The sequence below is a fragment of the Canis lupus genome, chromosome 7, assembly GCF_048164855.1.
Source record: "Canis lupus baileyi chromosome 7, mCanLup2.hap1, whole genome shotgun sequence".
NCBI classification, from domain to species: Eukaryota; Metazoa; Chordata; class Mammalia; order Carnivora; family Canidae; genus Canis; species Canis lupus.
Window position 1 is genome coordinate 42,659,277 of NC_132844.1, and position 23,572 is coordinate 42,682,848.

Here is a 23,572-nt window from a genome sequence, read left to right on the forward strand (position 1 = left end):
GGAAGACAGATGGTTGTCTGCCTTCCTGGTCTGGGGAGAGAGGTGAAAGTTTAAATATTTCTTGTGCTTTATTTTCACTCAGTTCTGTTTCCTTCCAAGCCTTGCAGCCCTCATAATCCAAGTATTAGGTAATTCTGATTCATGAAACTTTTGGCCTGCCTGATCTCAATCGATTTCCTTCACATTCTGTACTGATAGATCTCAGCATCCCTTACTTTGATAATGCTAGCATTTATCAACCCATACTTCATCTTCTAAAATTGTGTTGGCTTTTCTTGTTGCTGTGGTTTCTTCCCATGCTTTGTTCACTCTGCTTTTATTTATTTCTACCATTTTATACCATTATTGTAATGTCATTTGAACTTTTTGAGAAAACAGAGAAGTCTCAGCTTCCTTAAGTTGACAGTTACTTCAAAATTTGCAGACTAAATGAGATGCTTGTTTGAAGCTCCTAATTCTGTTTTGTCACCTGTTAGTTAACACTTTGTGTTTTAACATATGAAATTAGACTGAAATTACCTCTTCTCAAATGAGAGACTATAATATGTCTTTATTCTGTTTATACATAAAAGAGCTGCAAATAAATAGAATATACTCAGTTATATTAGAAATGTTTCTTCCAAAAGTTCAAATTGGTCCATGATAACGTCATGAGATGGTGGCTTCTTTTCACACAGACATATAAAAAAGTGCTTTGTCTATATAGTAAAGTGTAAGATCTTTGTTCTTGGGTATAAAATCCAATCATAAATGATTACTTTAGCCAACATTAAAATAATAATTGATACTTTTTTTATTTTTACATAAAGATATAATCATAGCTTAATCAATCTACTATAAATGCAATATATAAAATAAAGTGTTACCTTTTTATTTTAAAAAATATAATGTATGTTCCATAAGGACAAGACTTTTTTTTTAAGATTTTATTTATTCATGAGAGACACACACAGAGAGAGAGAGGTAGAGACACAAGCAGAAGGGGAAGCAGGCTCCATGCAGGAAGCCAGATGTGGGACTCCATCCTGGGATTCCAGGATTATGCCCTGAGCCAAAGGCAGAGGGTCAACCGTTGAGCCACCCAGGCATCCCAAGACTTTTAATATTATATGTGTGTATGTGTCTGTTTCTATGTGTGTGCATGTGCATGTGTATGTCTATATATGTGCATGTATACATGTGTATATATGTGTGTGTGTATATGGATATGTACATATGTGTAAAAATAGATATAATATCATATAAATCAGTAAACATTTATTGAGTTTAATTATGGTGTAGTGCTTTTCAAATAATTTTGACAGTAGCATTTTTCCTGTTTTGTCTTAATCATTTATAACCCGATCTAGAACAGAGCTTTGCACATAGTACATATCATAATTAGTGAAGAAATTTTTATTAAGTGAATGATAGTCTTAAATACTTATAGTGGTGGTGAGTTATAAGGAGAGAAAAGGGAGAGTGAAAGACGGAGGAAAAAGAAGAGACAGAAGGAAGAGAGGGAGAAAGCAGGTTAAATAAAATGTGTTTTTTGTTTGGTAACTCTTTTCAATGTGTGACCTCACAATTTCAAGTGCTGGAAGTTAAAACATACGAGGCTTTCAAAAATTAATAAAACTGATGGTACAAATCAACAAAACAATTGTTAAATTTTATAGATCAGAAATATGTACATCTAAAATGAATAATAATTTCTAAAACTATACAAGTATTATGTGTTATAAAAAGTCAATTGGAATAAAATTTCTAGTGACTGCATCCCTAAGATATTCAAGAAGTGCATTGTCACAATCAGCTTAGGTAAATGAAAGGTAACTTGGTCTGGAAATCTAAGTTAAATGACTTGAAAGTGGCTAGAATGCTAAAAAAGAGAGCCATGCTTTTCAATGCTTCTGGTCATCTAAACAACAACAACAACAACAACCTTCTTTACATGAATTTTAGTATTAAAAATGGCAAAATTTCTAAACATTGATTTATACGTCATTTTAAATATGCATATGTAACATCAACTATTATCCCTTAACTGTTTGCTGTTAAATTTTAAGTTCCTCAAAATTTCCATTATCAAACTTAATAAAAAGCTGCTTGGTAGGGTATTCTCATTGGGAAAGTGGGAGTTGTCTTATACTTGAGGTTATGGTAACCTAACTTTAGAAGACACTCTATTCCTATGAGCTTTCTATAATGTTGAATTGTATTAGTGGAATTATGTCTACTAAGATTAATTTAAATATAATTTAGAAAAATGTAATAATAAATTGTAATAATAACACCTATTCATGTCTCTTATTCACCATTTTGCTCTTTCTAGAATAAAGTATTAAATCTTTTTAAATGATTATTACATATTAACTTATCACTAGAATATTCTGAATATTCTGTCATTTTATCTTTCTAACAATGATAGGAAACAATATTTTAATGTTATCAGAACATACCTGATTTGGTTACTGCATGTATTGGATTCATATTAATTTCTTTTTCTGTTGGAACTTGAGACCTTGAAAATTGTTACGCTTTAAGATAACACCAATGTTCTCAGATACCTTTATCTTCTATATCTAGTCATTGCATATGCTACAGCTTTTTTCGCCACAGATATATCTTAAGTAGTATTCAATATTACATAATCTTAGACATTTATTTGTGTCAATTAGGCCTACAATCTCATAAGTTTGGTTGGCAAAGACAAAATTAAAGATAAATATCTGATGTCTTAAATTTTTTTTTTTTTGTAGTTTCAAGTCTTTATTTAAATTCCAGTTAGTTAACACACTGTGTATTAGTTTTAGGTGTAGAATTCAATGATTCAGTCCTTCCATACAACACCTGGTGCTCATCACAATTGATGAAAATTAAATGTAAAACTACCTGAGGAAATGTTTTTGCAGTATGGCCTTCAGCCACAAGGCCTGGACAATCTAATGAAAAAAATTCTTTTTTTTTTTTTTTTTGGGGGGGGGGGGGGTTTATAGCTATTACATTAAAAAATAATAACCCTATTCAAGAAAACACAAACCACTCTAGTTTCTTCTTAACAATGTGTCATTTTTACATTCGTATTTTATTTTTATTTTCTGAGGCGTGGAATTAAAAGCATTATTTCATGAAACCACAGAGAAGGAAATTTGTCAGTGAGATTTGTTATCTTCTAAATCTCTGAAGTCTCCTTAGTCATTTTTCAACCAATAGGCATGAACTTTATTTCTACACAATTGGTCAGAATCTGTATGGTTTCTAGTTTGTCTTCACTCCTTAATCATTATAAGTAACTTGAAGAAAGGGCTTTTTCTAGTTATCAATTCATTTGTTTTGTGCATAGCACATACTTTGTGCTCAATAAATCCTTAATAAATGACTCAGTAGATGAATGAGGATGAAATTTATCAAGTTTTGTACATCAGGATTTTGTGTATTATCTTTTTTCATGTATAAATAAAATTATGATTTTTACCCACTCACTGTGTTTACCCAGATCAGGTTTTCTTCACTAGGTGGTTAATGAGGAGGGTATAAAATGACCTAAATATTTTGGTTTACAAACTGAAAATGTGTTTCTTTTTTATATGGGTTGCCAAAATGAAAAAGCAAACAAACAAGACCCAAATCATTTTGTGGTATACAAAATATTAGTAAAATTATAAGATATTTTATATAAATAGATGGAATCTATATTAGGCTAAAATCAACATCTATCACAGACTTCCCTAATTCAGACCAAGAATAACTTGTGAGTGCTATAGAAAATACTTAAATTTTTAAGGGACAACTGGGTGGCTCAGTGGTTGAGCATATATGCCTTTTGCCTTAGCCTTAGGGTGTGATCCCGGGGTCCTAGGATCAAGTACTGTATCAGGCTCCCTGCAGAGAGCCTGCTTCTCCCTCTGCCTATGTCTCTGCCTCTCTCTCTCTCTGTGTGTATGTCTCTCATGAATAAATAAAATCTTTTAAAAAATACCTAAATTATTAAGATCTAACTTGTAACACAAGAAAGTTTACTACTTAAAGCTTACTAAAAAAAGATCAGTTAGTTTATTTATTTATTTTTTGCAAGAATCATAAATGCTGTTTTCCATGTCTGGAAGGATTTTGATATATAATATTAATAATTTATCTCATTTTTCCTACAAAATATTTTTATTGAAATATAAATAACATACAATGTTATGTTAGCTCGGGTGTACAATATAATGGATATCATCCTAGCATTATTTCTTTGTTTCTCAGTGCTTGGTCTCAGGGAAGGCAGGTGTTGATATCTAATGAAGGTCACTCAGATTAATTTATGGGATTGATATCTGAAGAAAAAATATTAAAACATTGTCTTTATTCTGATGTTTCTAAGCTTAGAGAACATAGGTTGCTGATATTAAACGAGCTCACAGTACTGAAAAACCACATTTAGAATACAGGCAATCATAGATAAACAGAGCTTGTAGAGAATTCAGAGGCTTCCTAGTATTCTTTGAGACCCAGGATCTTATATTTTTTAAAACTAGAACCATATCTAATCTTTCCATTAAAGTGAGCCCCAAATTATTTTTTCTCTATGTTTAAGTTAGAAGTATGTCAGTTTAAACTATAAGAATCCAATGTTTTTTGTGACTTGTGTTTCACTTTGATTTCTATTGCTTACTAACCATCTCTCTATTAGTTAGATTCTTCAATGTAATGGTATAGGTAATTAGTTTACAATCAAAGTTGATGCTATCATGGGAAATATTTTATCCTATTAATACAAATTTCCATATCTGCAGTGATCCCATATGTGTTAACTTCATATTTGGTCTAGTAGAAAGATTTCTGTTTACCTCACTTTCAAATCCTCATGGGCTACCCACTGTTGCTGCCAGACATTCCTATGCACTCTTTCTTATGATGTCCTAATTTTCAGTTCTAAATATGTACTTTGCAAAAACATAGAACAGATATTCTGCTTCCTTTTTATGGGAATTTTCACTTTATGGAATTGATCCTGTTCTTCTAAATATTCTTTTATTCAGAGTGAAATTTCCACTTGTTCTTCATTTATTATGATATCATAGACCTTGCCTGTGTTCTCTGCTTTCTTGGAGTTTTTTTTCCAGATTGTCAGTTTCTCCATTAAATATTATATTTAAAAAATCACTAAAATCCACAATTTAGATGGAGGATGCAAAGTAGCAAGGATGTTTGTCAATTGTACTTTTTGAATCTATACACATTCTGCCAAACTCTAGATATTACTTCAGGTGAAGAGAAGGTCTGATCTGGGAGCATACATTCATTCAGACATGTATGTAGGTAGTTTTGAAATATTTCTTTGTATCCTTATCTATGGGTTGGGTAATCTGGAGTCAGTAAACTTTGATACAACTAGTGGGAACAATATAAATACTTCTTAATTAAATTCAGAAAGTATGTTTTACATAAGTCATCTGGATCTTAGTAAATTATCATCACTTTACCTAAATAAAAATCTCTGATGAGTCCTTTATAAACAAAATGAGAAAGCATATAATTCTGGCAGAACAATAATATACATATGTGGTAATAGGCGAATCTGTAAGGACTGCTTTCTCACTTCCCCATCTGAAATGAACATGACTCCTAGCTCCTGGCTCTTCTTTTCTGAGTAGGCTGGTTTCTTATCTCAACCAGTCACAAGCTTAATATGGTCCATCCCCAGCAGTATAGGCACCTTTTCAGGACAGAATTGCAGTGCTTATCTAAACTGCTATGACTCCAGTAACAACTTGAAGTTTTTACCTTCAAATGTATGGCTTTTATTTCTACAGATAAAATTTTCAACAATGATCTTGATTTGGTTCTAAATCAATGAAATGATAGTGGAAGCATGATAAAATGTATTTGGATGAGGTTTTAGAAAGGGATCATTTTCTTCCAACTGTATGTCTAATAAAACCATGTAATAAATTCTTTATTTGCCTTGCTGACAGGGTCATCTTCCAGAAGATTGGGAACATAACCAAGGAACTTCAGTTTTTACTTAATTTTAGCAAAAAGAAGTCCTGCCTACTGAAGAGTAGTGATGAGAAATTTGGAGAGAAAAGTATTAACTTTCTGGGTATAGTCATTAAACTATTCTACTACTATAGCAATAGCATTATTCTACTATTTTGCTCTGCGAAAAAGGAGATTTTAAAAGAGTTTCAAGATAATGGAACAATCCTGTGGTAATAAAATGTAATAATATGGAGGATCTGCAGAGATTGGAGGCAATATGGTAGAGTGCTGAAGAGCAGCTAATTTGCCACTTATTAATGATATAATCATCTGCATTATTTGTGAAATAAGAATAATAATAGTACATATCCTGAGGGTTTGTTGTGAAGTTTAAAGGAATTGAAATACATAAAGTGCTTAGGATCGTGGCAAAGGATCTTATGGAGAGATTTTGATAATGAAATTCTATCACTTCAATAAGTGAAGGAGAAATAATAAAACAACAAGAAACCATGTATCAGCTCAGATATTTCTCTAATAAGGATACATGCAGTTTTTTAATTATGTAAAAGGATACTTAACTATAGAAAAATACATCAATAGAATGAAAATATAATAGTCCCACTGTGTCTATTGTCAAAAATAAGCTGGCATTTGCAAAATATATCAAAAAGAACAAGAACATTTATGAATATGAATATACTCACCATTTTAGGCAAATCTTAAAGAAATGAAAGGACTACTAAAAATAATGTTTGCTTTTTCTCTTTGTTAAAGAGAACAATTTGCAAACTAGAAAGTGTTAGTGATTTATTGTTGAGGGACCTCTTGCCTGTGACAAGTGAAGGAAAACATTAAATGAATTAAAATCTCTGACACTGAAGATTATAAATATGACTTGATAAATAATTTAGAGTGTGATTGTGCAATCATTGCTGGCTATCTATGAAGTATTATGAATAATAGGATGAGGGCCAGAATTTAAAAACAGGCAAATGTACTGCACTTTTTATAAATGAGAAAATGATGTATTCTGGAATCTACAGACAAAATGCACTAAATGTTGTCCTTGGCAAAATTTGAGTATTAAATATAAACCAGGTGGTTTGTAAGCAAGTTTGTCATTGACAAAGGGCCATAATGTCAAGATTCTAAACTTTATCCTTCAAATTCCTTATTCTGTAATCTTAGTCAAGATACCTCATTTTCTTGATTTCTGTTTTGTCACCTGAAAAGTGAAAGATCATATTAGACACTGCTTGAGTTCTCTTTTAACTAGAACATTTTATAAATCTATGACAATGTGATTCTGTTGTTGGCAAGGGCATTGTAAACAAAACACATTTTATTGTGTGTTCAAATCAAATGTGTTTAACATTAAAAGAAGCTGTTACACTATATGTTGGCAAATCAAACTCCAATAAAAAAAATATACAAAAAATAATTTAAAATAAAAAAAACAGAAGAAGCTGTGAACATTAGCATTGTCAAATAAAAACAAATCTGGACTTAAGAAAAGAGAGAGTTTCTTTGAATGGATTATTGCAATGGAGGGGGCAGGGAGGACCATGACAATGGGGAGGAGAATGCTCCCAACAGAGAGGTCTGAAAGAATCTTAAACACCAAACAGAAAAAAGACTTTTCTTTCATAAAGACAAATCTATGACGCTGGGGGGCGGGGGGGAGAAGTATGAGGAAATGAAAAGAGTGAATGCAGGTAATGTGCTAAAAGAGTTGATCAGAGGATGTTTTACTCTGAGGTCAGTCTCTTCTCTCTCAGAGAGATTGTTAAAAAGGGTTTACATGCTGGCTCAAGTGGAGGATGGGTCAAAGATTAGGAGCACGGCGGAAGGTGAGTTTGACTAAAGTTTGATTAAGTCAGATTGAAAGGCATTTTGTTCTGTGGAGGCCGAGAAAATTAAGGCCATTCCACTTTAAGTTCAGTGTTAGCACAAGTACAGCCATCCCAGGCCCCTGTGAATAAGAGCTGAACTTTACCTTACTTCAGTTACAGGAAGAAAACAGTTTACAGCTTAACATCCTAGAAAGCCCCATATCAGAATAAGAACAGAGGCCAAGCCAGGGCAGGAAGTCCCATATTAGAATAAGAACAGAGCTCAATGCCCATGGCAGAAAGTCGCACATCAGAATGAGAACAGAGCTCAATGCCCTTGAAAGCCCCATATCAGAATGTAAACAGAACTTGAGAAATTCCTCCACCCCTTCTGGAGGTCCCCTAGACCAGCCCTTACAACTAAGCTGAAACTCACCTCTGGGTCCAAGCCCCTGGTCTGCTGTGTCAGGTATACTTGGACCCAAGCTCGAGCTGTAAATAAACCCTCTTGTGTTTGCATCGGTGTCTGCTCCTTGGTGGTTTCTTAGAAACGTAATCTTGGGCACAACAGTTCCAACTGATCACTGGAGATGAATGAATAGTTTAGCAAATTATTTATGAGACACATTATAGTATTTTGGATAATCTGTGTCTGGCCTTCTCATAGGTAAGCAAGGAGGAAATCTGTGAGACTTAAGGGAAAGAGTAGTTCTAATAAGCCTTTTCCTACAACTCAAAGGGATTTTTTAAACATATTTGTTTAAAAGGCATCACAGTCTTGGTAAAATTTAACATTTTCAAATACATGTCTTGGTATTTTATTTTTCTCTGATAAATGAACTACAAATGGAATCTCTTAGTCATATGGTATCAAAGAAAAATTGTACCAGACAAAATGAGTGGGCAACCGAAGAACTTATTTGAGATTATTGCAATAGGGAAGAGAGATTAAACCCAATTCCACTGAAACAAAAGGCAAGAGGGGGTTTTGTTTGTTTGTTTTTGAGATTTTACTTATTTATTCATGAGAGATACAGAAAGAGAGGCAGAGACACAGAGGGAAGAGAAGCAGACTCCATGGTAGGAGCCTGATGTGGGAACCCAGGATTATGCCCCAAGCCAAAGGCAGATGCTCAACCGCTGAGCCACCCAGGCATCCCAGCAAGAGGGTTTTTGAGCACTGCTATGAGCTAGTGTAAAAATCCTGGAAGAGATAAGTGAAGAAGGTCGGTGAATGTGATTGCTAATGGGTAGGGTATATATGAAAGTTGGGTCCCTCCTGTCCCACAAGCTGAAAGACAGGGGCTCTATCTTTCATGATGATTAGATTTCTCCCAGGTATTAGAGAAAGACATTCCCAGGATTCTAAAACTTCAAGAGACCAGAGAATGCTAATATCTCAAAGGGTCAGAGGAAAATTGATCATTTATTCTAGATTTTGTAAAATAATGCTCTGAGAGGCTAAGGGCCTATATCAGAAAGAAACTTGTCTAAAGTTTAGTCAAGCTGAAAGAAATAGCAAGGCCATCTTGGTCAATAGTAAATTTATATTTAAGTTATAAAAAATTGTCAAATTGTTTTCCAACATAGTTGTACCATTTTGCACTCCCACTGTGAGTTAGAGAGAAATGGGACTAGGCAAGGCTAGGTAGGGGGCCATGAAATCAGGCTCACAAAAATCCCCAAAATGCTAAGGTGTAAGGAAACCAGAGAGATAAGGGAACAAGCCAGACCATCCTGCCCTGGGTGTGGGTGAGGAGGGTGTCTTTTTTTCATGACAGTCATCTGTGACCAATAAAAAATAACCAGATCCCAAAGAAGTAAGCTATTAAAGATGCTAGTCCTTACTCAGTGGTGCTATCACTAGATATGTTAAAAAGAATTTAGGTTCCTAGTTGGCCTTCAATAAAAGATCAACCCTAAAAGCCCCCAGTGGCAACCCTGTCAGGAGCTGACTCATTTCTGAGAGCTTTCTGTATTATCTTTGTTTAATAAACTTCTATAGGGATCCCTGGGTGGCGCAGTGGTTTAGCGCCTGCCTTTGGCCCAGGGCACGATCCTGGAGACCCGGGATCAAATCCCACATCGGGCTCCCGGTGCATGGAGCCTGCTTCTCCCTCTGCCTGTGTCTCTGCCTCTCTCTCTCTCACTGTGTGCCTATCATAAATAAATTTAAAAAAATAATAAAAAAATTAAAAAAAAATAATAATAAACTTCTATAGCTTTACTCACTCTACTTTGTCCGCGAGGTTCATTCTTTGACTCTGTGAGACAAGAACCAAGCTCTCCCATATAAACTGCATTATGACAAAACTAGAAACAACCCAAATATCCATCAGCAAATGAAAGGATAACGAATTGTGTTATTATCTAAACAGGGGTATAGTGGTCAACAATAAATAGAAATGATTGCTGACACATGCAAAAACATAGGTGAATTTCACAAACATTATATTGATTGAAAGATCCCAGACAGGAGAGAGTACTTACTGTATGATTCCATTTATATAGAAGTCTGAAAAGACAATTCAAATCTACAGTGACAGAAGGCCTGGGGCTTCTGAAGATCAGTGATTGCCTGGGGCTAGGAGTAAAGCTGAGAAGGAACATGAGGGGCCATTTTAGAGTGATGGAAACGTTCTATATTTCAATAATGGTGGTGGTTAGATGAGTATATGAATTTATATAAACTCACTAAAATCTACAGCTCCAGTGGGTACATTTAATTGTAAATTACCCTAAACCTGATTGTGGAGGCCGAGGAAAATTAAGGCCATCCCACCTAAAGTTTAGCATTAGCACAAGTACAGCCATCTTAGGCCCCTGTGAATAAGAGCTGAACTTTATGGGAAGAATTGCAGAATGTCCTCAAAGTCCTTGGCAGGGAATCCCGTATCAGAAAGACAACAGAGCCCATGCCCGCCCATGGTAGAAAGTCCCATATTAGAATGAGAACAGAGCTCAATGCCCTTAGGCCCCATATCAGAATGTAAACAGAACTTGAGAAATTCCTCCATCTCTTCTGAAAATCCCCTAGACCAGCCTATAAAAACCCAGCTATAACCCACCTCGGGGTCCAAGTCCCTGCTCTGCTGTGTTGGGTGCACTTGGACCCAAGTTCGAGCTTGTAAATAAACCCTCGTGTGTTTGCATCGGTGTCGGCTCCTTGGTTGTTTCTCGGCTTTGCAATCTTGGGCACAACATTTGGGGGCTCATCCGGTATCTGAGAGACCTCCAGGACCCTATCCAGAGGGTTTCACGCATGTTGAGTGCACTCAAATTTTCCACCTTTTGCACACATATTCTCTGAGAGCTCTAAACTGTACTTTTACCTGTAGGAATTCCAATCTGTATGGGGTCAGCATTGGCTTAGGCAGACGCACTGGTGGGCTGTCAACCAGGGGTCTTGAGGAGACGTCCCTTGCCCCCACCTGGAGGACGGGGTCCTCATCTGTAAGGAGGACGGGGGTCCTCATCTGTAAGGAGGATGGGGTCCTCATCTGTAAGGACAGGAGTCTTCATCTGTAAGGAGGGCTGGCTGCCAGCCCTTCGGATTACTTTCTGTTTTGTCTCTGCGGACCACGAGAATATTTGTCTGTGTTACTATGTCCTTGTTAACTGTGCATTTGTCTGTGTTACTGTGTCTTTGTTAACTGTCATAACTGTTTACATAAAGAGAGGGAAATTTCAAACTTACAGCATGTCAGAATGGCCAACCTTTGGCGTGGGATGGCACTGAGAAGGAACTTTCCACCTACCTACTATCTTACAGGTTAAGGCTGTGATCTTCAGGGACAAACCGGATGGCCACCCTGACCAGGTGCCCTACATCCTGGTCTGGCAGGACATGATTGAGAATTCCTCTCCTTGGCTAAAACCATTTTTACTCCCCAAAGCGCAACACTCAGCTGAAGGTAAGGAGAGACTCCGGGTCCACTGCCAGACTCTAATGGCAGGTCTCCAGGCTACCAGGCACAAGCAATCTGGCTGAGGTATGGTTCTGTAAGACAGGGTAAGACTGAGAGTCCAGCAGCCTTCTTAGAGAAAATACTAGGAGAGAAGAGCTTGCAGGACTTACAGTAGCAAAAAGAGTCAATAATAATAAAGAAAGTCTGGAAGAGCAACAAACCAAACTAAGTGACTGGCAGACCCGAAACCTGGCCAAAATCCTGCTGGCCACAACCATGGATGACCCCCAGGAAAGACGGAGGCACCTCAAGAAGCTGGCTTCAGGGACAGGTAAGGAGGATGGCCCTGGTCCCCATCGGGAGCGCCCTAAGCTGAACAAAAACCAATGTGCTTATTGCAAAGAAGAGGGCCACTGGGTGAAAGACTGTCTTAACAAAAGACCTAAGGCCCCTGCCAAGATCTTGGAGATGGAGGATCTGGACAACTAGGGGAACTGGGGTTTGGCACCCCTCCCCAAGCCCAGGGCAACTCTCAGAGTGGAGGGGCAATCTATTAAATTCCTAGTGGACACTGGTGCACAACACTTGGTTTTATTACAACCCCAAGGGAAATTGGCAAACAAGACTTCATGGGTGCAAGGGGCCATGGGCACCAAACAATACTCATGGACTACCCGAAGAACTGTGGATCTTGGCATGGGCTGGGTATCCCACTCCTTCATGGTCATCCCTGAGTGTCCCTACCTGTTGTTAGGTCGGCATTTGCTCACCAAGATGGGGGCACAAATTTGCTTCCACCCCAAAGGGGCAAAAATCCTAAACAAGGAGGGGCACCTTATTCAGGTGCTTGTCCTGAGTTTAGAAGATGAATATAGTCTCCACCAAATGCCCTCGGCCCCAATGACTGACATTGACCATTGGCTGAGGGAATTTTCCCAAGCATGGGCAGAAACTGGAGGAATTGGGCTGGCTCGGCACCGACTGGCCATATACATAGAACTAAAGCCAGGGGCAGACCCTGTCAGGGTCCACCGATACCCCATGTCTCTCGCAACACGTATGGGACTCACACCCCACATATGGCGACTACTGGACTCTGGCCTATTGAGGCCCTGCCAATCAGCATGGAACACTCCCTTGCTGCCAGTTCAAAACCCCACTCTAATGATTACGGGCCAGTCCAGGACTTAAGGGAAGTTAACCGGCGAGTAGAGGATATGCACCCTATGGTCCCAAACACATACACCCTCTTCTATTTAAAAGATGCCTTTTTCAGCCTGCCTTTAGCACCCAAAAGCCAAGATCTCTTCGCCTTTGAATGGACGGACCCTGAGAAAGGCATCAATGGCCAGCTCACCTGGATTCGACTACCACAAGGATTCAAAAATTCACCGACCATCTTCCATGAGGCCTTACATGAAGACTTGGGTGAGTTCCGTTCCAAGCACCCTCATTTGATATCCTGTTGGCAGTGGAGGACCAGGACACATGCTTGCAAAGCACCAGGGATTTGCTACAAACCATAGCGGCTCTAGGATACTGGGCCTCAGCTAAAAAAGCCCAGGTCTGCAGAGCAGAGGATCCCACAACCGCAAACTGTCCGCCAGGATGGACAGAGGCTTTTCCCACCAAACATGAAACAGCACAGACCGTGACCAAGAAACTGCTGGAAGACATCTTACCAAGGTATGGTTTTCCTGTTAAGATTGGATCAGACAAAGGCCCAGAATTCATTTCTAAGGTAACATGAGGAGTGGCACTTACATACTTGGGGCAGATTGGAAATTACATTGTGCATATAGGCCCCAAAGCTCAGGACAGGTGGAGGGGATGAATAGAACATTAAAGGAGACCTTAACTAAATTAGCCCTGGAGACTGGCAGGGACTGGGTGACTCTCCTCCCCTTCACCCTATATAGGGTGAGGAACTCCCCATATAAGATGGGACTGACTCCCTATGAGATCATGTACAGTTTTCCTCCACCTATTATCCCCAATTTAAAACCCGAGGTGCTTGCTGAATTTGATCACCAACTCCTTTTCTCCCTCCAAATGTTAAAACGAACCCATGAGCAGGTGTGGCCTAAGCTGAGGGGCCTCTACGAGACTGGGCTACCCCCGGGCCCCCATCGATACCGGCTGGGTGACTGGGTGTACGTGTGGAGATACCAACACCAGACACTTCAACCTCGCTGGAAGGCACCCTACATTGTGATCCTGACCACTCCCACCACTCTCAAGGTCGATGGGATTACTCCCTGGGTCCACTACACCCACGTCCAGCCAGCTGATCCACATGCTATTCTCAAGGACTTTGTTCCAGAATGGAAAGGCCAACCAGACAAGGACAATCCCCTAAAGCTAAGACTGTGCCGTTCTCACTTACCCCACTAATGTTGCTTCCCCGTTAGCCATTTTTAAATGTGCACCCAATTCAGCCTTGCTTTTAAAGTCTTTTAAGGGTTAAAAAGATGGGAGCATCCTAACTGTAGAGAGGCTCTTGCAAGCAAGGGGTGGGGGTTATGTGTTGCCCCAAATGAGGAGTGTTGCTTCTTTACTGACCACTCAGGAATAGTCTGGGAATCTATGGAAAAAGTCAGAAAAGGTTTGGCTAGATGTAAACGGGAGCGAGAACAGCAACAAGGTTGGTTTGAATCATGATTTAATCTTACCCACTGACTTACTCTGAGACCATCCTGGACCCATGGTTGGGTCCTTCCTTAGGTTCCTCTGAGAGGGGGAAATGTGGAGGCCAAGAAAAATTAAGGCCATCCCACCTAAAGTTTAGCATTAGCACAAGTACAGCCATTTTAGGCCCCTGTGAATAAGAGCTGAACTTTACGGGAAAAACTGCAGAATGTCCTCAAAGTTCTTGACAGGGAATCCCATATCAGAAAGAAAACAGAGCCCATGCCTGCCCATGGTAGAAAGTCCCATATTAGAATGAGAACAGAGCTCAATGCCCTTAGGCCCCATATCAGAATGTAAACAGAACTTGAGAAATTCCTCCATCTCTTCTGAAAATCCCCTAGACCAGCCTATAAAAACCCAGCTGTAACCCACTTCAGGGTCCAAGTCCCTGCTCTGCTCTGTTGGGTCCACTTGGACCCAAGCTCGAGCTTGTAGATAAACCCTCGTGCACTTGCATTGGTGTCGGCTCCTTGGTGGTTTCTCAGATTCGCAATCTTGGGCACAACACTGATTTAATTTTTTTAAATCTATAAGTCACACTAGTATTAGTAACCTATTAGGTAGTAAGAAAACTCACATATTGATTACTTCTCATTTTTAATGTACAAGTTAATAATTAGGTTATTGATAAGAGAAAGGAGTCTGAAGATAAGAGTATCTATGACTTCAGGCTCTTATGGAACAAAGGGAGCAGAAGGGTGGGAGAAGAATGTATTGGAATTTAGATTTATTTACTCACTCTCTCTTACTATGATTGTTGGGAAGGAACAGAAGAAAAATTTCCTGAGATATTCATAAGTGATAACAAAATGTTCTGAGCTATTTAGTACATGATGTTTTTTAAATCTTGTAAACAACCTTCAACTTGAAAGCATGTAAAACATCACAATGTTCAAATGATCTAAAGGAAGTTTGTTGTCAGGAAAGGGATTTTTTTCCACTTTAGTAAATGAATTTGAATAGCCTTGCATTTACCTATACTATTATTACATAAATTATGTAGTTTCTTTTGCTACTCTGACAAAATCTCAGAAACCAAGTGTCTACTTTTTCTCCCAGAGTGCTTGCAAGAAATTTGTGACTCTTGCAGATTAAAACAGAAAAACAAGTGAAGCTTGCTTTCTTCCATAACAACCACTGGCTTACTTGATGAATGAATGGCCCCAGAGAACATGTCTTAATTTCTGTTGCAAATTTTTAACTTATACCATGAGATCTTGTGGGCAAGATGAAGAAATGTGTTATGGAAGAAGTGTTGGGATTAATTGGTTAATCACACTGACACAGGCTGATAATAGTGATAAGAATGGCAGCATATCATGGGACTTGGTCTTTGTCTCTGTAATTAAAAATCATTGTCACAGACTTCAGTAGACATCTCGGTGATGCATCTGTCATTAATCTCTTTTAAGACCTTTCCCTTCCCCCTTTCTTCGGTTCTGTCCAGTCTTTCAGAGGGCTGGTCAGCCCCACTACATTTGCCAGATTTCCTCACCATTAGGTGGCACTGGTAGAGGAATGCAAGGAAGGAGAAAAGGAGGAGTGGGGGCAGGGAGGCGGGCAGCATTTGTGTGTCCAGCCCTCCATGTTTTAGGAAACATTTTCTTGATATTTCAGCTCCTTCTCAGTATCTCCCTCTGTGTTCCCAGCTCTTGTCAGAGAGCTTCCTTATGGTTCTAGTTGCCTCCATACAGCCTCCCATTGGAGCTCAAGAACACCATTGATTTCTAAAGGTGTTTCCTAAATTTTCTAATCTCTGAGTTTCTCACTGACACTTCTCTTCCATCTCTTTCAGGCCTTTGCAATTATTTTCCCATATTAATCTCACTGCAATGAACTACTTGCCATGGGCTGTTTTTCTAATTGCCCTTGATCCTTACTAGATATAGTTGCCATGTTCATTATAGTTGTAAGAGGCATGAAAGTAGGATAGTCAAAAAGGGTAGGATTCAAAAACCTTTTGATAAATGTATTTTCTATTTTATCCAGCTAAAGTCCAAATTTCCACAGCCTGTTAAGATTTAATTCTTACATTTGTGCCCAAGAATCTCTATATTTGTAGAAGAAGGGCTATAACTATATGCCATATAAAATGCTTCAAGAATGGTTTAGCAACTCATGCTCAGGATAAGATGGCCTGTGTTACAGTTTGAGTATTTTGGAAGAAGACACTAAGATGGAGTTTGTGGTACCCAGGAATTAACTAACCACTGTGAAAGAAAGAGAAGAAGCAGAGTTGGGCAGAGTAGCTGATAAAAGTCAAATGTAGTGTCAACAGAGCCACAGTAATTTGGAAGGGAACTCTAGAATGATTATTGCCCATTGGATTGTTCTACATGGAGCCTAAATGGCCTGGCCTTTATATCCATGCTTTACTCTTCAGATAAAAACCTCCCCAGAAAGAGTAGATTTCTGTAATTGAAGCAGACCCAAAAGAAATTGGAAACTGAAGGCTATCTGTTCACTGACTGAATTCTCCCTACCCACCCACACACTTCATGTCTCTTCTCCAACACACAGCTGGGTTGCAAGTCTTTCCTGGAAGGGGAACTGAATTATATATTTCCAGATATTTCACAGCCTGGGTTTGAGTTTTGGACCTCACTTTTACAAATTTTATTATCTTGGACAAATTTTAAATTTCTCCTTGCCTCAGTTTATTCCTCTGTAAAGTGAAATAATAGTAGTACCTACCTATGATAGTTAATTTAATGTGTTAACCTAGCTAGGAGACTCTATCCAACCTTATGGTCAAACACTAGTCTAGACACTGGTCAGAAGCTATTTTTTAGATGTGACTAACATTTAAATCACTAGACTGTGAGTAAAACAATTCACCTTCCATAATGTGAATGGGTCTCATGTAATCAACTGAAGGTCTTAAGAGAAAATATCTAAAAAGAATTTTGTTCTCAGTCTGTCTTCAGACTCAATCTTCAGACAAATCTGTAGCATCAACTCTTGCTGTAATTTCCAGACTGTAGTCCTGCCCTATAGATAACAGACTTGCCAGCCCCCACAATTATGTGAACCAGTTCCTTAAAATAAATCTCTCTTCATATGTATACATTCTATTGATTCTGTTTCTCTGGAGAATGCTGACTAATACAATATCTCACAGGTCCATTATATGACTTAAATGTACAGCACAGTGCCTGGTAAATATTTGGGACACAGTAAATATGGCTTCTATTGTTTACAGAGGTTTCTATTTAATAGCAACTCAAGAAATTATAAATGCATTATTTTAGCTATAAAAATAATGAATCATATGTGTATGAAACAAACTGGATTTATATTAATTATTCTTAAATATTTTAGAGTTCATCTAAAATTAAATATACTCTCTTATACTTGAAAGAATATGTTCAATTTTACTATTTTTTTATGGTAATCCCTAGATACTTTGTTTTTCCCAGCAAGTCTCTGAAAATTTATCATGCAGATTACAGTATAATATTAACCACCTTTGACTACTAGGAGACTGTAAAATGCACTCCATGGTGTTTCAATGCATGAAGGTACTTTCAGAGTGCTTTATGTAGCATAATCCATTTACTAAAACTTGCAGGGTCCCTTGTTTTATGAGGTTCTACAAAGATGACAGATGTTCTTTAATGTTTCACCATGGGAATTCTCCCTCAAATAAAGCTGTCTACACAGGAGACTATGAATAGATCCAGTTGTTTAGAGGATGGAAATTCTCCAATTATAATACTATTTATTATGAGTTTCAGAAAAAAATATTTGCACTAAAACAAAATGTACTGGAGTAAGATATGTAACTCAAATTGTCTCTTAATTGTCAAGCAAAGGTTACTGCAAAACTGTATTTCAGTACATTGGTGCAAATGTCTGACCAACGGTGTACAGATGATTTGGAGAGGTTGTTCAGATACAGATTTCTCCATTTTATACATACCTACTGGATTAGAATCCACAGGAAGAAAGCCTCAAATTTCCATTGTAACAATGGATTCTGTTTCTTATCTACCCTACAGTTTAAAATCTACTAGACAAAATAAGTTTAAAATCTAGAAAACTTTCAGAATCAACTACATATTTAGAAATATAATTGAGTAAAATAACTCTTTTAAACTTTTTAATAAACTTTAAACTTCCGATTATCTGCTCTGTTTTTGTTGAGAAACATAGTAGTTATGTGTGGTGTATATATTTTTACATAGACACAATGTCAGAAAGTAAATAACTTATCTTCAGCAAGAAGTTTATATCACCTTATCCTTATTTACTATATTTATATCAATAGATTTTGACCTAAGTCAAACTGAAATCAACAACATACTTTATTTTGGAAATTATTGGAAGATGTAATAATTCAGATTGAATAAACAAGTGTTTAAGTTAGAAATTTGATCATTTGATGTAATCATATGAATTCCAAAAAGCATTTTCATTTTATAATATTATTTATATCTAAACAGTTAACTATTGTACACCTGTACAACCACAAAACAGAAAAATCTGATCCAATGTCATATTCACATTATGGAGGAGAAAATAACCAATTGTTTTCTTTTTCAAAGCACTGCTTCCTTACACATACAATGATAAGAAAGCTGAAATCCATTTTAGTTTATCAAATGTTTATTCAATACCTCCTATGCTCTAGCTACTATTTATTAGCATCAGCCACATAGATTAATAGAATCCTCCTTTTCTTTAAGGGGTTAAAACATCAAATTAAAACAATTTATCCTTAGTGCTTAAGAGTATCATTGTGTACTGCATTATTTAAGAATTATACTCCCTTACAAATAACAAGAACTCTGTATTAGTGTACTATTGCTGCCATAACAAATTATTACAAACTTGGGATTTAAAACAATGCCAATTAATTTTCGTTTATTTCTGGAAGTCAGAAATCCAGAATCAATTTCTCTAGACTCAAATCAAGGTGTTGGCAGAGCAGCACTACTGTTGGAAATTAGGGGAGAATCTGTTTTCTTGTTTTTTTTTTTTCCCACCTCTAGAGCTGCATTCCCTCATGTCCTATTGGCTCATGTCCCTTTCCTCATCTCTAAACCAGCAGCTCCAGGATAGCATGTCTCTGTAATCAAATCTCCTACTGCTTCCTTTTTAAAGGATTCTTTCAACTTAATTGAGTCCACCCAGATAATCAAGGATTATCTTCCCTTTTCAAATTTTTTAATTTAATCACACCTGCAAAGTCACTTATGCTATACAAGGTGATATTCAGATTCACGGGATTGGGACCTCAATATTCTGCCTACCATTCACCCCAAAACAGTAACTCAGATGAAAAAGAAGAGTATTTTAGCATCCTAAAAAGAAAAGTCCAGAATAGAAGATAAAGACTAGAATGACAGGACTACAGTGTTGTCAAGAAATCTCTACACTATCCCTAGGATATGACCCTCTTTCAAATGCCTGAATGATGGCTTCTAGAGTTTTAGCTATTATTTCTGTATTTCACGGGTTAGGAAGAATGAATGACAGAAGAGCAAAAACATATAAATTAGCTGTCTCTTCCTCTTTGGAGAACTTTTCTAGAAATTCTAACGAAAAGCTTTAGGTCACTGCTCACTGGCAAGAACTCAGTCTCATAGTCCTGACTAGCTGTGTAAAAGACTTGGAATTTATTTATTTATTTATTTATTTATTTATTTGTTTGTTTATTTATTTATTTATTTATTCATATTGCTGCCCATATAAAAGTGGATTTTGGACAGGGGAGATGGAAACTGAATACTAGGATCTACTGTTATACATCAATATTTAGTATAATATTTTTGGCTCATCTATTTTGAAAATACATGTATTATTAAGCCAATAATTATATCATGTCTTAGTAAGACCATTGCTTACATAGCAATATATGAACTCTTGCTTTTGAAATACACCATCTTTAGAAGTAGGATTCTTTCCTTTGAGTGTGTCTGGGAAATAAAGGAGATCAAATATGCCATAGTCATGCTGTATCAGAAATATACAGTAGTTGCCATTGTGTCATGTGATGCCAGCTACAAACACTGAAATTAGAATGGAATTGCTGGCAATGAAAATGTTGGAGGAACTGTATATGAAGATGACTCATTTTACTTGTCATTTTGAAAGATGTGAGAATTTTTCCGCCAGGATTTCTGGCTGAAATCTGAAGTGCTATCCTGTTTAGCTCTGTCTCTTAATAAGGTAATTAAGACCTGAGTAATAAATTCCACACAGGCATAAATAGAAGCATTTCCAATATATTTATTTTTTCTGATAAAATATACTATTAAGATGAAAACACTAATGAGTTATGCTATAAGAAATATTGTAGGTAGTAAGACATTTTCTGACAATTAAAAAAAAACACATATACTGTTAGTGTTTTGGATTTTTCTTAAAATATTCTGAAACCAATTTGTTCTCTTTTCCATGCCATCAATGTTATTTATCCTGAGTCAGACATAAGTATACTCTTGTATTTATATGTTATCCTTCTGGAGCTGTTTACACTAAAAATTGCATCCACACAGAATTGCTTCCCTGTGGCACAAACCACATTGTTTTGCTTTGAGGTTTCAAACATCAGAAGTAACTTTGAAGTGTTCTGCTAAGTGCCTTGCACTCAATAATGTGCCACTATTCTCTCCTAGCTCTCTACTATCTCACTTGTTCCTTTTCAGGTGACTTTGTGACATCCTCCCCTCTGACTTGCCTTAATAATATTGGCATTTATCACAGTTATTTTCCTATCCTTCTAGTTGCTCTCCCTGGGAGATTTTATTGTTCTTGTTCTTGTTTATGACTTCCAAATCTATATCCCCATTCCAATCTCTCCTGTAAGTTCTAGCACTGTAGGTTTAAATGCCCACTGAAATTTTCCACATAAATGCCCTATAGGCACTTACAACAAAGACAATTCAGAACTTGAATTCTCCCCAACTTGCTATAAATCTACCTTTGCTCTATTGCTCCTTCTATTAGTGAAAGTTACCGTCATCCATTTAGTAGCTGAAATAGGAAAGGAGGGATTACTGTATGTCTTCTCCAAGTCATTTGTATTCTTCATTTACCAACCACCAGCCATATTTAATGATCTTGCCCTATAAACATCATTCCAAAATTTCTCTAGAATCTCTATACTCTACTAATCCAAATTCCCTATGATCACTTGCATTAATACCCCAACAATTGCTATTCTTCATTAAGTGACAGCTTTGCAACTGGCCTCAAGATCAAGTGTATTGATACATCCTCTTCCCAGTCCTATCACTGCATGACCAACAGAGTCCTTTTCTGAAAGCTTATATCTCACTGTGTTTATGACCTTTTCAAAACTTTTGGGTTAAATTCCAGTTTCCTCCAGATGACCATAAAAGGTTTTGGGTTGTTTTTGTTTTTATTTTTTTCTAATTCAGTTTCTGCTTTTTCTCTCCAGGCACATCTTTTTTTCTAACTCTAAACTCAGATTTACTATTGGTTTTAAATCCTACATATACCATGTGCTGTCTTAATTCTTTGTATTCAATATAAACACACGATCTGTTCTTAGAAACTGAACATCCCTTCAATTGAAATTCTTACTAGTGCTTTGTGTCTCATTTAAATTATTTTGTCCCTTCCTAACTTCCACAATCTGGTAAAAAGTTAATACACACACACAGACACACAGACACACACACACCCCTGACCTACTCTAGTAAAGTTCCTTTGTCTTTTCTGTTCTGCCCTTAGACATAAAAGTTAAAACTCAATATCTGCACACTTGTGTAAATGAATACTACAAACTTATGCTTACTTTTCATATTTTTAAGACATGATTAGTTTCTGAAATAATCTATATAAAAGTGATTTTAAGAAAAGCAACCTCCATTACCTGAGAGCTGAGAACACGTCAGGGAATAGAAATCATGAAGGAAAACAAAATGAAGGTCCCTGAACTCAGTCTGAGAGGCGGAAAAGGGGTGTGTGTATGAAATTCCTCAGACTTCTTGTTTCTTTGATGCAGGAAAACACCCAGAGTGACCTTGAATGTGCAGTTTCATTTTCACACTAATCCGTGTGGTAGAAAACTCCCCCATACTGATTAGTTTTTCTGTTGTACCTATATTTGGAATTATAACTGGTTTTCATGATTGTTTACAAGGATTTCTGAACTCTCCTCAATTCTTATTTATGCATTTTCCTGATAGTTCTCATAACATTCATTATTTTTTTTGCCTATTGTCTTATTTTAGAATATTTCTTTTTTTCATTGTTTTGACATTTATGAATTTTTAAAATATAAGTAAACATTTTGATATATTAGCCTCTATTAGATCAAAAAGAATGACCCTCGGGGGATCCCTGGGTGGCTCAGCGGTTTGGCGCCTGCCTTTGGCCCAGGGCGTGATCCTGGAGTCCCGAGATTGAGTCCCACGTCGGGCTCCCGGAGTGGAGCCTGCTTTAAAAGAAAAAAAAAAAGAAAAAAAAAAAGAATGACCCTCATAAAAGAAATTTAATAGATTAAGAGAGACTAGATTCTAAGGACCAGACTGGACTGAATACAACTTAGGAAACCTAAATCAAGGAAACCATGAAGAACTGTTTAATTAAGGCAATAATTTTAATAATAATAATAATATCAACAATAACAATAATAGATATTACATTCATTATTTTTTATCTTGCTATTTATAATTTACTCTGAAGCAGGCTGAAATGTGAAAATATTCTGAGAATATTTTCTCTTAGCTTATACCAGAAATGTGGACACATTGGTGAAGGGAAGATTACATGGATCATTATGAAATGATCAATACATCACAGATGAGTTTCCAGGTGGCACAATTATTATGGGTGAAATTGCAGTTCCAGCAATGATCTGAGCATACATTCCTTAGAAACTCACATTCTTAACTTCTAAATTTAGCAACAAAATATATTTAATATACTAAAACAGAGCCTAGCAGGACAATAATAGATTAAATCCCAGTCTAGGAAAAGAGGAAATGCCTTCTAAGTGGGAATATTCCACCAAGTGAGGTAAATATGAACTATTTTTACATGTTCCAAACTCTGTGATTTAATATCTCTTGCTAAAGGGTATCACAAAGGCAAAACCATTATTTTCATAATTAATTCAGCCAAATAAAACAAATCAAAGGATGTTAAAACTAATGGATGAAAGTTTGACAAATAATGAAATATTTATATAATATTTCCACAAAATACTTACTG

At 36.8% G+C, this 23,572-nt stretch overlaps 1 long non-coding RNA gene across 2 annotated transcripts in view; it reads right to left on the bottom strand.

Annotated features, from left to right (window-relative positions):
* Positions 1 to 22,337, bottom strand: part of LOC140636290 (uncharacterized) — a 114,105-nt gene extending 91,768 nt beyond the window's left edge. For both annotated transcript variants that reach the window (XR_012033576.1, XR_012033577.1), the window contains exons 1-2: positions 22,230 to 22,337; positions 8,221 to 8,368 (exon numbers count right to left, since the gene is read on the bottom strand). This is a non-coding gene — a long non-coding RNA (uncharacterized lncRNA). The remainder of the gene's footprint in view (positions 1 to 8,220; positions 8,369 to 22,229) is intronic.
* Positions 22,338 to 23,572: the final 1,235 nt, after the last annotated feature.